This window comes from Lissotriton helveticus, chromosome 5_1 (genome assembly GCF_964261635.1).
Source record: "Lissotriton helveticus chromosome 5_1, aLisHel1.1, whole genome shotgun sequence".
NCBI classification, from domain to species: Eukaryota; Metazoa; Chordata; class Amphibia; order Caudata; family Salamandridae; genus Lissotriton; species Lissotriton helveticus.
This window is the reverse complement of record NC_136065.1, coordinates 456,399,450-456,410,603: the sequence shown is the minus strand read 5'-3', so window position 1 is coordinate 456,410,603 and position 11,154 is coordinate 456,399,450.

Below are 11,154 nucleotides of genomic sequence, written 5' to 3'. Positions count from 1 at the left end.
CTGAAAAAGATGGCGAAGCACTGCCTGTCCCACTGTGGTATCCGCTTCATTGATGACATCCAAACAGTAATGTTTGGTGAAGGTGTGCCTGCTGGACCATGTCGGTGCACGGCAAATCTGATGAAGAGGCACACCAGCAAACAAGGCGGTGGATGAAGACATCGCCCTCGTAGAATGAGCCCTCACTGAAGACTGCAATGGTTTGCCAGCTTGTTGGTGGCAGAAGGCAATGGCTGAAGAAAGCCACCGGGCAATTGTTGGTTTGGAAACTGGATGTCCCTTACGCAGTCGTCCGTAGGCAATGAACAGTTTTTCGGACTTGCGGAAGGAGGCAGTTCTGGCAATGTAAAATTTAAGGCATCGTTTGATGTCCAAAGAATGCAAGCACTGCTCCGCCGGAGACTGTGGGTCCGGAAAGAAAGTTTTGAGGAACACAGGCTCATTCAAATGAAAATCCGTAGGTACTTTAGGTAGGAAAGAGGGGTTAGTGCGGAGCGCCACCCCGTTAGGCTTGAACTGAAGATAAGGCGGCTTGACAGTGAAAGCGTGAAGGTTGCTCACGCGACGAGATGAGGTCAAAGCCAAAAGTAGCGCAACCTTCCAGGTGAGGAATTTGATATCCGCTTTATGGATAGGTTCAAATGGTGACTTCATAAGTTGAGATAGTACAACATTGAGGTGCCAAGATGGAGGAGGGCGCCGAACAGGTGGGAACTTGCGGAAAAGCCCTTTGAAGAATTGACGTATGATTCTGGACGAACAGAGGGAAGAAGAGCCATCATGTCGGAAATGAGATATTGCAGCTAAGAAAACTCTCAGGGTAGCATGAGAGAGTCCTGACTGAGCAAGGCTTAAGAAGAATGGAAGAAGCTGCTCTGGAGTGGAATGGTTGGGATGGATATTGGCTGCCGCGCGCCAATGACAGAATCTCTTCCTCTTGAGTTTGTAAGTCTTGATGGTAGATGGAGCCCTGGCATGAGCCAGGATGTCTCTGCATTCCTGAGATATGCTCAAATCTGCGAATTCAAGGTGCTCAGGTTCCATGCCCACAATTGTAGCGTGGATGGGTCCGGATGGCACACTTGGCCCCTGTCCATAGATAGAAGGTCTGGACGAGGACGTAGAGGAATGGGCTCGCACTGGGACAGCAGAAGCAGTTCTGAAAACCATGCCTGCCTGGGCCAACAAGGTGCGATCAACAGGATGTGGCAGGGCTGTCTCCGCATTTTCCACAGCACCCCCTGTACTAATGGAATCGGCGGAAAAGCGTAAGCGAATAGATCGCACCAGTCGATCAAAAGGGCATTCCCGCACGACCCGGGGTGGGGATGCCAACTTGCATAAGACGGGCATTTCCGATTCTCCGGTGTTGCAAAGAGGTCTAGATCTGGGTGACCCCACTGGCGAAACACAAGATCTAGAGTTGGTTGGTGCAGTTCCCATTCGTGTGTTGAGGAAGTGGACCTGCTCAAAGAGTCCGCCAGGAGGTTGGACACGCCCGGAAGGTGGACGGCTGTCAAGGTGATGTGATGGCGGAGAGCCCAATCCCAGATCGACTGGGCCAAGTGAGACAGATGTGGAGACTTGGTTCCTCCCTGTTTGTTCACGTAGTGCATACTGGTGGTATTGTCTGTCTGGATAAGCACTGACTCCCCGTGAACTACAGGGAGGAATGACTTGAGCGCTAGGAAGATCACCATCAATTCTAGCCTGTTGATATGCCACGTGCGTTGGTGCGGAGCCCACTTGCCCTTGATGGATAGGCCCTGGAGATGAGCGCCCCACCCCTCCAGGGAGGCGTCCGTCGTCAGCGTAAGATCTGGTGCGTGAACGAGGAAGGACATTCCCATTTCCAGATTCATTGGCTGCGCCCACCAAAGCAAGCTCTTTCTCATGCGGGCTGTGACTGCAACTAGGTCGTTGAAGGATCCGGAGACCTGACGCCATTGTAAGTCCAGTTCTTCCTGAATGGGACGGGAGCGCAACCTGCAATTTGGGATCAGTGCGATACAAGATGAAGCCATTCCCAAGAATGACTTTAACATTCGAACTGAAACTGACTGTTTTCTTCGAATGAGGGAGACCAGACAAAGGATCTTCTGACGACGCTCGTTCGAGACAAACGCTTTTGAGAGCTTCGTGTCTAGGATCGCTCCCAGGAAGTTTCTGGTTTGCCGAGGCGCAAACTGTGACTTTTCGACGTTGATGGTCAACCCCAGAGACTGAAACACTTGCTGGCAAAGGCGAGTGTCCTGACAGAGCTGATGGTGGGATTGAGATTTGAGAAGGCAATCGTCCAAATATGGAAAGATTTCAACGCCTTGTAGACGCAGGTGAGCTACCACAGGGGCCAGTACCTTCGTGAACACACGAGGAGCTGATCGCAGCCCGAAGGGCAGAACTTTGAACTGAAAATGCATTGGTCCCACCTTGAAACGCAGGTACTGGCGATGTTGTTGGATAATTGGGACATGAAAGTATGCGTCTTGAAGGTCTATGGTGGTCATGAAATCCTCGCTGGATAGAAGACGAAGGATTTCCAGTAACGTCAGCATGCGGAACGATTGGGACTTTAGGAACTGGTTGAGAGCCCTCAAATCCAGAATGGGTTGCCAATCTCTGGTCTTCTCTAGTATGAGGAAGAATCGAGAGTAAAACCCCTTCCCTCTTTGATGTTTCGGGACCACTTTGACTGCACCTTTTAAAACAAGAAGACGGACCTGATGGTAAAGCTCCTCGAGATGTGGAGGAGGCGGGCCACGAGGTGGAGTACAAGGAGGAATCTCTACAAACTCTAGGGTATGACCCCGTCGTACAATGTCCAAAACCCAGCGGTCCGAGGTGATCGAGGACCACTGAGAATAAAACAGAGAGATTCGACCTCCAACACTTTGAGGGTGACAAAAGTCATTGGCGCTTAGGATTGGATCCAAGATAAGAAGACTTTCCTCTGTAGGGTCTGGAGGGCTGCTGGCGAGATTGCTGATTGGGTGTGTAACGTTGGCCGCTCTGATTGTAGGAGCGATATTGTTGCCCACCTCGAACGTTGGAAGAAGTGCCGCGTCCGCGCGCACCTCGAAAGGACTGCTTCCGAAATTGCAACGTGCCCAAAGACTTTGCCGTATCAGTGTCCTTCTTAATGGACTCCAGGGCGTCATCGATATGGGATCCGAATAGCGATTCTCCATCATATGGCATATCCAGTATTTTGGATTGGACTTCCTGCCGGAAGGAGGTGGACTTTAACGAACCCTGTCGTCGGAGTGCAGCCACACTTGCAAGCAGACGGCAACCTGTGTTAGCAATATCGACTGCGCAGTCGATCATTTCTTCCGACGCCCTCTGACCATCGCAAATAATCTGTTGAGCGTCAGCCTTGGAAGCATCAGGTATGAGGGCCATCAAATCTGAAATGTCTGACCACATCTGCCGGTCATAACATCCTAAGATGGCTAAGGCCGGACAGATGTTGAAGCCATCGTTGAAAACTTGCGGCCAATAGCATCTAGGCGTCGACCCTCTCTATCTGGAGGGGCTGTGATTGGAGCCGCTGGGTTCCGTGCTCGACGCTGTGCGGCCTGAGTCACTACAGAGTTCGGCTTGGGGTGAGAAGTCAGGCAAGCTGGAGAACCAGTTGGGGCCTTGTACTTTTTCTCAAGGCGCGGTATCTGAGCAGGTAAGGAATTTAGAGCATTCATGAGTTTAATTCCTTCCTTCCAAACAAAATCGATGATAGAATTTATGTGGACCTGCTTATAAGGTTTATCTTTAAAATCATAAAGAAAACAGTCCTCCTCGCGTTGTGATCTTGGTAATTTGAAACGCTGAGCCGCTTTATCCATTAAAAGATGGAAACTGGCGATATCTACAGGAGGTGATTCACCAGAGTTTCCTGGCTGAGGGGAGGGCGTTTGTGCCCGGTAATCATCCCATTCCGCCATATCCTGGTCGCCTGCATCGTCATCCGAATTGTCAGGGACCTCTCCGTCCTCACGCTCTGGGACCGCCTCATCATCCGCATCCTGCGGGTAAACCGTTGTATGGATTCTAATGGACGTTTGAACCTGAGACGAAGTTGTAGGTGGTAAGATAGGCGGCAGAGAAGGTGGAGGTAGTGCCACGGGAGCAGGAGATTGTACAGGTGTAGTCTGCGGTGTTGCTGGGAAACGGCGGTTGTAATCATCCAGCATATGTTGGAGATTTGAGATCAAGGTTAATGGAATGGTAGCCATAGGAACTTGGACCAACTGCTCCTCCTGCTGAGACTCTTGTTCTCCGCCATCGTCGTCAGAATCAGAGTCTTGACATTTAATTATTAAATCAGAGGGACTATGTGCCGCCCCAAACGTGTCCCCTTCATGTTCTGAGTCTGTGTCATGCTCAGAGGTAGTGGCAAACATTGGAGAAGGTGGTTGCAGCTCTGGATCAGAGATCTGTTGGCACGGAACCATAGTGCGATGATGTGAAGATTCTGAAGTCTTCAATGGCACTAACGGCAAAGAGGCAAATGAAATCGGTGCCGCCGTCGACGGTGCCGTTGTCGTAAACGTCGACGATACTGACTTGGCTGTCGACGAAGATAATTTTAGAGAAGTCATCGTCGACGGTTTCGCCGTCGACGGAGCCGTCGTCAGGGTCACTGTCGACGGGCGATCCAATGTAGACGAAGTCGTCGACGGTGCCGTCGTCGACGGTGCAGTCGTCGGCGCTGGTAGAGCCTCCATAGACGGAGTTCTCGTCGACGGGGCTTTGATAGACGATGTCTTCATCGACGAAACCTTGGTCGACGGTTCCTTCGTCGACGAGACCTTGGTCGACGGAGTCGACGACGAAGACTTCTTCGGGACTTTCGTCGGCGAGGATTCTTTCTTCTTCGTCGACGAGGAGATGGGAATCGTCGACGGAACAGGCTTAGACGGCAACGAAACCCTCGTCGACGTGTAGGCTGTCGATGAGACCATCGTCGACGACGAGAAGGCTGAAGTTGTAGTCAGCGTCGTCGTCGATGATGCAGGTAATGCTGTTCTCATCGTCGGAACGCTCGTAGACGCTCCCGTCGACGGCGGAACTCTAAGAGGCGTAGAAACACCTCGAGAGGCAGCAGAAGACGCCTGAGAGCCAGGTCTCGTGAGCGTAGAGGTGGTAGGAGTGGCAGAAGACACCGCAGGAGCCAGAGACAAGGCCATTTTTGTCTTTTTGAGGAAAGGAGATGGAAACTCCTGAACACTATCACGCCTAGAGGCTGCTGTAGAAAGACCAGAATGAAAACTCTCTGCGTCTGACAGTGCAGAATCCTTGTCCTTTAGATGTTGCAGCCAAAGGAGAAGACGGCCTTCTCGGTCTTTAAGAGTCTTTGTAGAAAAAGTTCTACAGAACTTGCAGCCGCCAGCCTCATGATCAGGGTATAAACAGTAGATACACTTCTGGTGGGGGTCCTTTTCAAAAAAGCGCAGCTTCCCACAAGAAGAGCAAGGTCTGAACAAAGACTTCTTACTTGACATGTTGAGATAAACACTGGAACTAGAAGAGTAGAGTTGAAAACTGAGCAGAGCTCAGGGAGACTCCCTTCACACGACGTGCGGTAGAAAGTCTGAGGGCTTGAGCTTCTGAGGAGAAGGTTCTAGAGGGTGCTGGCGCCTGATTGGCTGTAATTTGGACTAACACAATGACACTAATGTGTTACAAATAGTTTTTCTCTTTACCATGCATTCCTATGTAGGAATCGTGTTTTTTAGAGGATTTCAGTTGTATTTCCTTTTCTTTATCTTGTATTATGTTTATATAATAGGTTCCATAGAGAGACAGAAAAATAATCGGCAGCACGCAAGAAGAGGGTAGTGGAACTACCGATACCAGCATGCTTTGCAAGCGCATCCAAGTGTCCACTAGAGGGCAAGCCATGCAACTTTAAAACCGAAGGCGATTCCACACAAGACCCGACTTGCAGCAAATACCTCTGAAGAAGTTGACAGTCGTCAACGAAACGCGGCAGGTCACCTGCATAATCCATGTCTGCCCGACACTGCTCTCAATAAAGAAACACAAATTCTGTGCAGCGTGTGCGACTCAATTGGCTTCCCAGGAGGGGAGGAAGGGGGAAGCCGCTTCGTTGATATTTCAAGCGAGGGTGTCCAGTCGCAGAGGACGCACCGACAGTCAGAGCGCCGAGCTTCCCGCAATTACATGGACACACACCTACAGACCCGGTAAAACGGCAAGGGAAACTGGCAGCCGCCCTACACCAGAGTGGGGAATGTCACCTCAATAGACTTTGAAAACGAGTCTGATGGAGGAGCTACACTTCTGGAGACCGCAGGTTCCAGAGAGAGACAGAAAAATAATCGGCAGCACGCAAGAAGAGGGTAGTGGAACTACCGATACCAGCATGCTTTGCAAGCGCATCCAAGCGTCCACTAGAGGGCAAGCCATGCAACTTTTAAAACGAAGGCGATTCCACACAAGCCCCCGACTTGCAGCAAATACCTCTGAAGAAGTTGACAGTCGTCAACGAAACGCGTCTGGTCACCTGCATAATCCATGTCTGCCCGACACTGCTCTCAAAAAAGAAACACGAATTCTGTGCAGCGTGTGCGACTCAATTGGCTCCCCAGGAGAGGAGGAAGGGGGGAGCCGCTTAGTTGATATTTCAAGCGAGGGTATCCAGTCACAGAGGACGCACCAACAGTCAGAGCGCCGAGCTTCCCGCAATTACATGGACACAAACCTACAGACCAGGTAAAACGGCAAGGGAAACTGGCAGCCACCCTACACCAGAGTGGGGAATGTCGCCTCAATAGACTTTGAAAATGAGTCTGATGGAGGAGCTACACTTCTGGAGACCGCAGGTTCCAGAGAGAGACAGAAAAATAATCGGCAGCACGCAAGAAGAGGGTAGTGGAACTACCGATACCAGCATGCTTTGCAAGCGCATCCAAGCGTCCACTAGAGGGCAAGCCATGCAACTTTAAAAACAAAGGCGATTCCACACAAGCCCCCGACTTGCAGCAAATACCTCTGAAGAAGTTGACAGTCGTCAACGAAACGCGTCAGGTCACCTGCATAATCCACGTGTGCGACTCAATTGGCTTCCCAGGAGAGGAGGAAGGGGGGAGCCGCTTCGTTGATATTTCAAGCGAGGGTGTCCAGTCGCAGAGGACGCACCGACAGTCAGAGCGCCGAGCTTCCCGCAATTACATGGACACACACCTACAGACCAGGTAAAACGGAAAGGGAAACTGGCAGCCGCCTTACACTAGAGTGGGGAATGTCGCCTCAATAGACTTTGAAAATGAGTCTGATGGAGGAGCTACACTTCTGGAGACTGCAGGTTCCAGAGAGAGACAGAAAAATAATCGGCACCACGCAAGAAGAGGGTAGTGGAACTACCGATACCAGCATGCCTTGCAAGCGCATTCCAAGCGTCCACTAGAGGGCAAGCCATGCAACTTTAAAAACGAAGGCGATTCCACACAAGCCCCCGACTTGCAGCAAATACCTCTGAAGAAGTTGACAGTCGTCAACAAAACGCGTCAGGTCACCTGCATAATCCATGTCTGCCCGACACTGCTCTCAATAAAGAAACACAAATTCTGTGCAGCGTGTGCGACTCAATTGGCTTCCCAGGAGGGGAGGAAGGGGGGAGCCGCTTCATTGATATTTCAAGCGAAGGTGTCCAGTCGCAGGGACGCACCGACAGTCAGAGCGCCGAGCTTCCCGCAATTACATGGACACAAACCTACAGACCCGGTAAAACGGCAAGGGAAACTGGCAGCCGCCCTACACCAGAGTGGGGAATGTCGCCTCAATAGACTTTGAAAATGAGTCTGATGGAGGAGCTACACTTCTGGAGACCGCAGGTTCCAGAGAGAGACAGAAAAATAATCGGCAGCACGCAAGAAGAGGGTAGTGGAACTACCGATACCAGCAAGCTTTGCAAGCGCATCCAAGCGTCCACTAGAGGGCAACCCATGCAACTTTAAAAACGAAGGCGATTCCACACAAGCCCCCGACTTGCAGCAAATACCTCTGAAGAAGTTGACAGTCGTCAACGAAACGCGTCAGGTCACCTGCATAATCCATATCTGCCCGACACTGCTCTCAATAAAGAAACACGAATTCTGTGCAGCGTGTGCGACTCAATTGGCTTCCCAGGAGAGGAGGAAGGGGGGAGCCGCTTCGTTGATATTTCAAGCGAGGGTGTCCAGTCGCAGAGGACGCACCGACAGTCAGAGCTCTGACCTTCCCGCAATTACATGGACACACACCTACAGACCCGGTAAAACGGCAAGGGAAACTGGCAGCCGCCCTACACCAGAGTGGGGAATGTCGCCTCAATAGACTTTGAAAATGAGTCTGATGGAGGAGCTACACTTCTGGAGACCGCAGGTTCCAGAGAGAGACAGAAAAATAATCGGCAGCACGCAAGAAGAGGGTAGTGGAACTACCGATACCAGCATACTTTGCAAGCGCATCCAAGCGTCCACTAGAGGGCAAGCCATGCAACTTTAAAGACGAAGGCGATTCCACACAAGCCCCCGACTTGCAGCAAATACCTCTGAAGAAGTTGACAGTCGTCAACGAAACGCGTCAGGTCACCTGCATAATCCACGTGTGCGACTCAATTGGCTTCCCAGGAGAGGAGGAAGGGGGGAGCCGCTTCGTTGATATTTCAAGCGAGGGTGTCCAGTCGCAGAGGACGCACCGACAGTCAGAGCGCCGAGCTTCCCGCAATTACATGGACACACACCTACAGACCAGGTAAAACGGAAAGGGAAACTGGCAGCCGCCCTACACCAGAGTGGGGAATGTCGCCTCAATAGACTTTGAAAATGAGTCTGATGGAGGAGCTACACTTCTGGAGACCGCAGGTTCCAGAGAGAGAAAGAAAAATAATCGGCACCACGCAAGAAGAGGGTAGTGGAACTACCGATACCAGCATGCCTTGCAAGCGCATCCAAGCGTCCACTAGAGGGCAAGCCATGCAACTTTAAAAACGAAGGCGATTCCACACAAGCCCCCGACTTGCAGCAAATACCTCTGAAGAAGTTGACAGTCGTCAACAAAACGCGTCAGGTCACCTGCATAATCCATGTCTGCCCGACACTGCTCTCAATAAAGAAACACAAATTCTGTGCAGCGTGTGCGACTCAATTGGCTTCCCAGGAGGGGAGGAAGGGGGGAGCCGCTTCATTGATATTTCAAGCGAAGGTGTCCAGTCGCAGGGACGCACCGACAGTCAGAGCGCCGAGCTTCCCGCAATTACATGGACACAAACCTACAGACCCGGTAAAACGGCAAGGGAAACTGGCAGCCGCCCTACACCAGAGTGGGGAATGTCGCCTCAATAGACTTTGAAAATGAGTCTGATGGAGGAGCTACACTTCTGGAGACCGCAGGTTCCAGAGAGAGACAGAAAAATAATCGGCAGCACGCAAGAAGAGGGTAGTGGAACTACCGATACCAGCAAGCTTTGCAAGCGCATCCAAGCGTCCACTAGAGGGCAACCCATGCAACTTTAAAAACGAAGGCGATTCCACACAAGCCCCCGACTTGCAGCAAATACCTCTGAAGAAGTTGACAGTCGTCAACGAAACGCGTCAGGTCACCTGCATAATCCATATCTGCCCGACACTGCTCTCAATAAAGAAACACGAATTCTGTGCAGCGTGTGCGACTCAATTGGCTTCCCAGGAGAGGAGGAAGGGGGGAGCCGCTTCGTTGATATTTCAAGCGAGGGTGTCCAGTCGCAGAGGACGCACCGACAGTCAGAGCGCCGAGCTTCCCGCAATTACATGGACACACACCTACAGACCCGGTAAAACGGCAAGGGAAACTGGCAGCCGCCCTACACCAGAGTGGGGAATGTCGCCTCAATAGACTTTGAAAATGAGTCTGATGGAGGAGCTACACTTCTGGAGACCGCAGGTTCCAGAGAGAGACAGAAAAATAATCGGCAGCACGCAAGAAGAGGGTAGTGGAACTACCGATACCAGCATACTTTGCAAGCGCATCCAAGCGTCCACTAGAGGGCAAGCCATGCAACTTTAAAGACGAAGGCGATTCCACACAAGCCCCCGACTTGCAGCAAATACCTCTGAAGAAGTTGACAGTCGTCAACGAAACGCGTCAGGTCACCTGCATAATCCACGTGTGCGACTCAATTGGCTTCCCAGGAGAGGAGGAAGGGGGGAGCCGCTTCGTTGATATTTCAAGCGAGGGTGTCCAGTCGCAGAGGACGCACCGACAGTCAGAGCGCCGAGCTTCCCGCAATTACATGGACACACACCTACAGACCAGGTAAAACGGAAAGGGAAACTGGCAGCCGCCCTACACCAGAGTGGGGAATGTCGCCTCAATAGACTTTGAAAATGAGTCTGATGGAGGAGCTACACTTCTGGAGACCGCAGGTTCCAGAGAGAGAAAGAAAAATAATCGGCACCACGCAAGAAGAGGGTAGTGGAACTACCGATACCAGCATGCCTTGCAAGCGCATCCAAGCGTCCACTAGAGGGCAAGCCATGCAACTTTAAAAACGAAGGCGATTCCACACAAGCCCCCGACTTGCAGCAAATACCTCTGAAGAAGTTGACAGTCGTCAACAAAACGCGTCAGGTCACCTGCATAATCCATGTCTGCCCGACACTGCTCTCAATAAAGAAACTCGAATTCTGTGCAGCGTGTGCGACTCAATTGGATTCCCAGGAGAGGAGGAAGGGGGGAGCCGCTTCGTTGATATTTCAAGCGAGGGTGTCCAGTCGCAGAGGACGCACCGACAGTCAGAGCGCCGAGCTTCCCGCAATTACATGGACACACACCTACAGACCAGGTAAAACGGAAAGGGAAACTGGCAGCCGCCCTACACCAGAGTGGGGAATGTCGCCTCAATAGACTTTGAAAATGAGTCTGATGGAGGAGCTACACTTCTGGAGACCGCAGGTTCCAGAGAGAGACAGAAAAATAATCGGCAGCACGCAAGAAGAGGATAGTGGAACTACCGATACCAGCATGCTTTGCAAGCGCATCCAAGCGTCCACTAGAGGGCAAGCCATGCAACTTTAAAAACGAAGGCGATTCCACACAAGCCCCCGACTTGCAGCAAATACCTCTGAAGAAGTTGACAGTCGTCAACGAAACGCGTCAGGTTACCTGCATAAT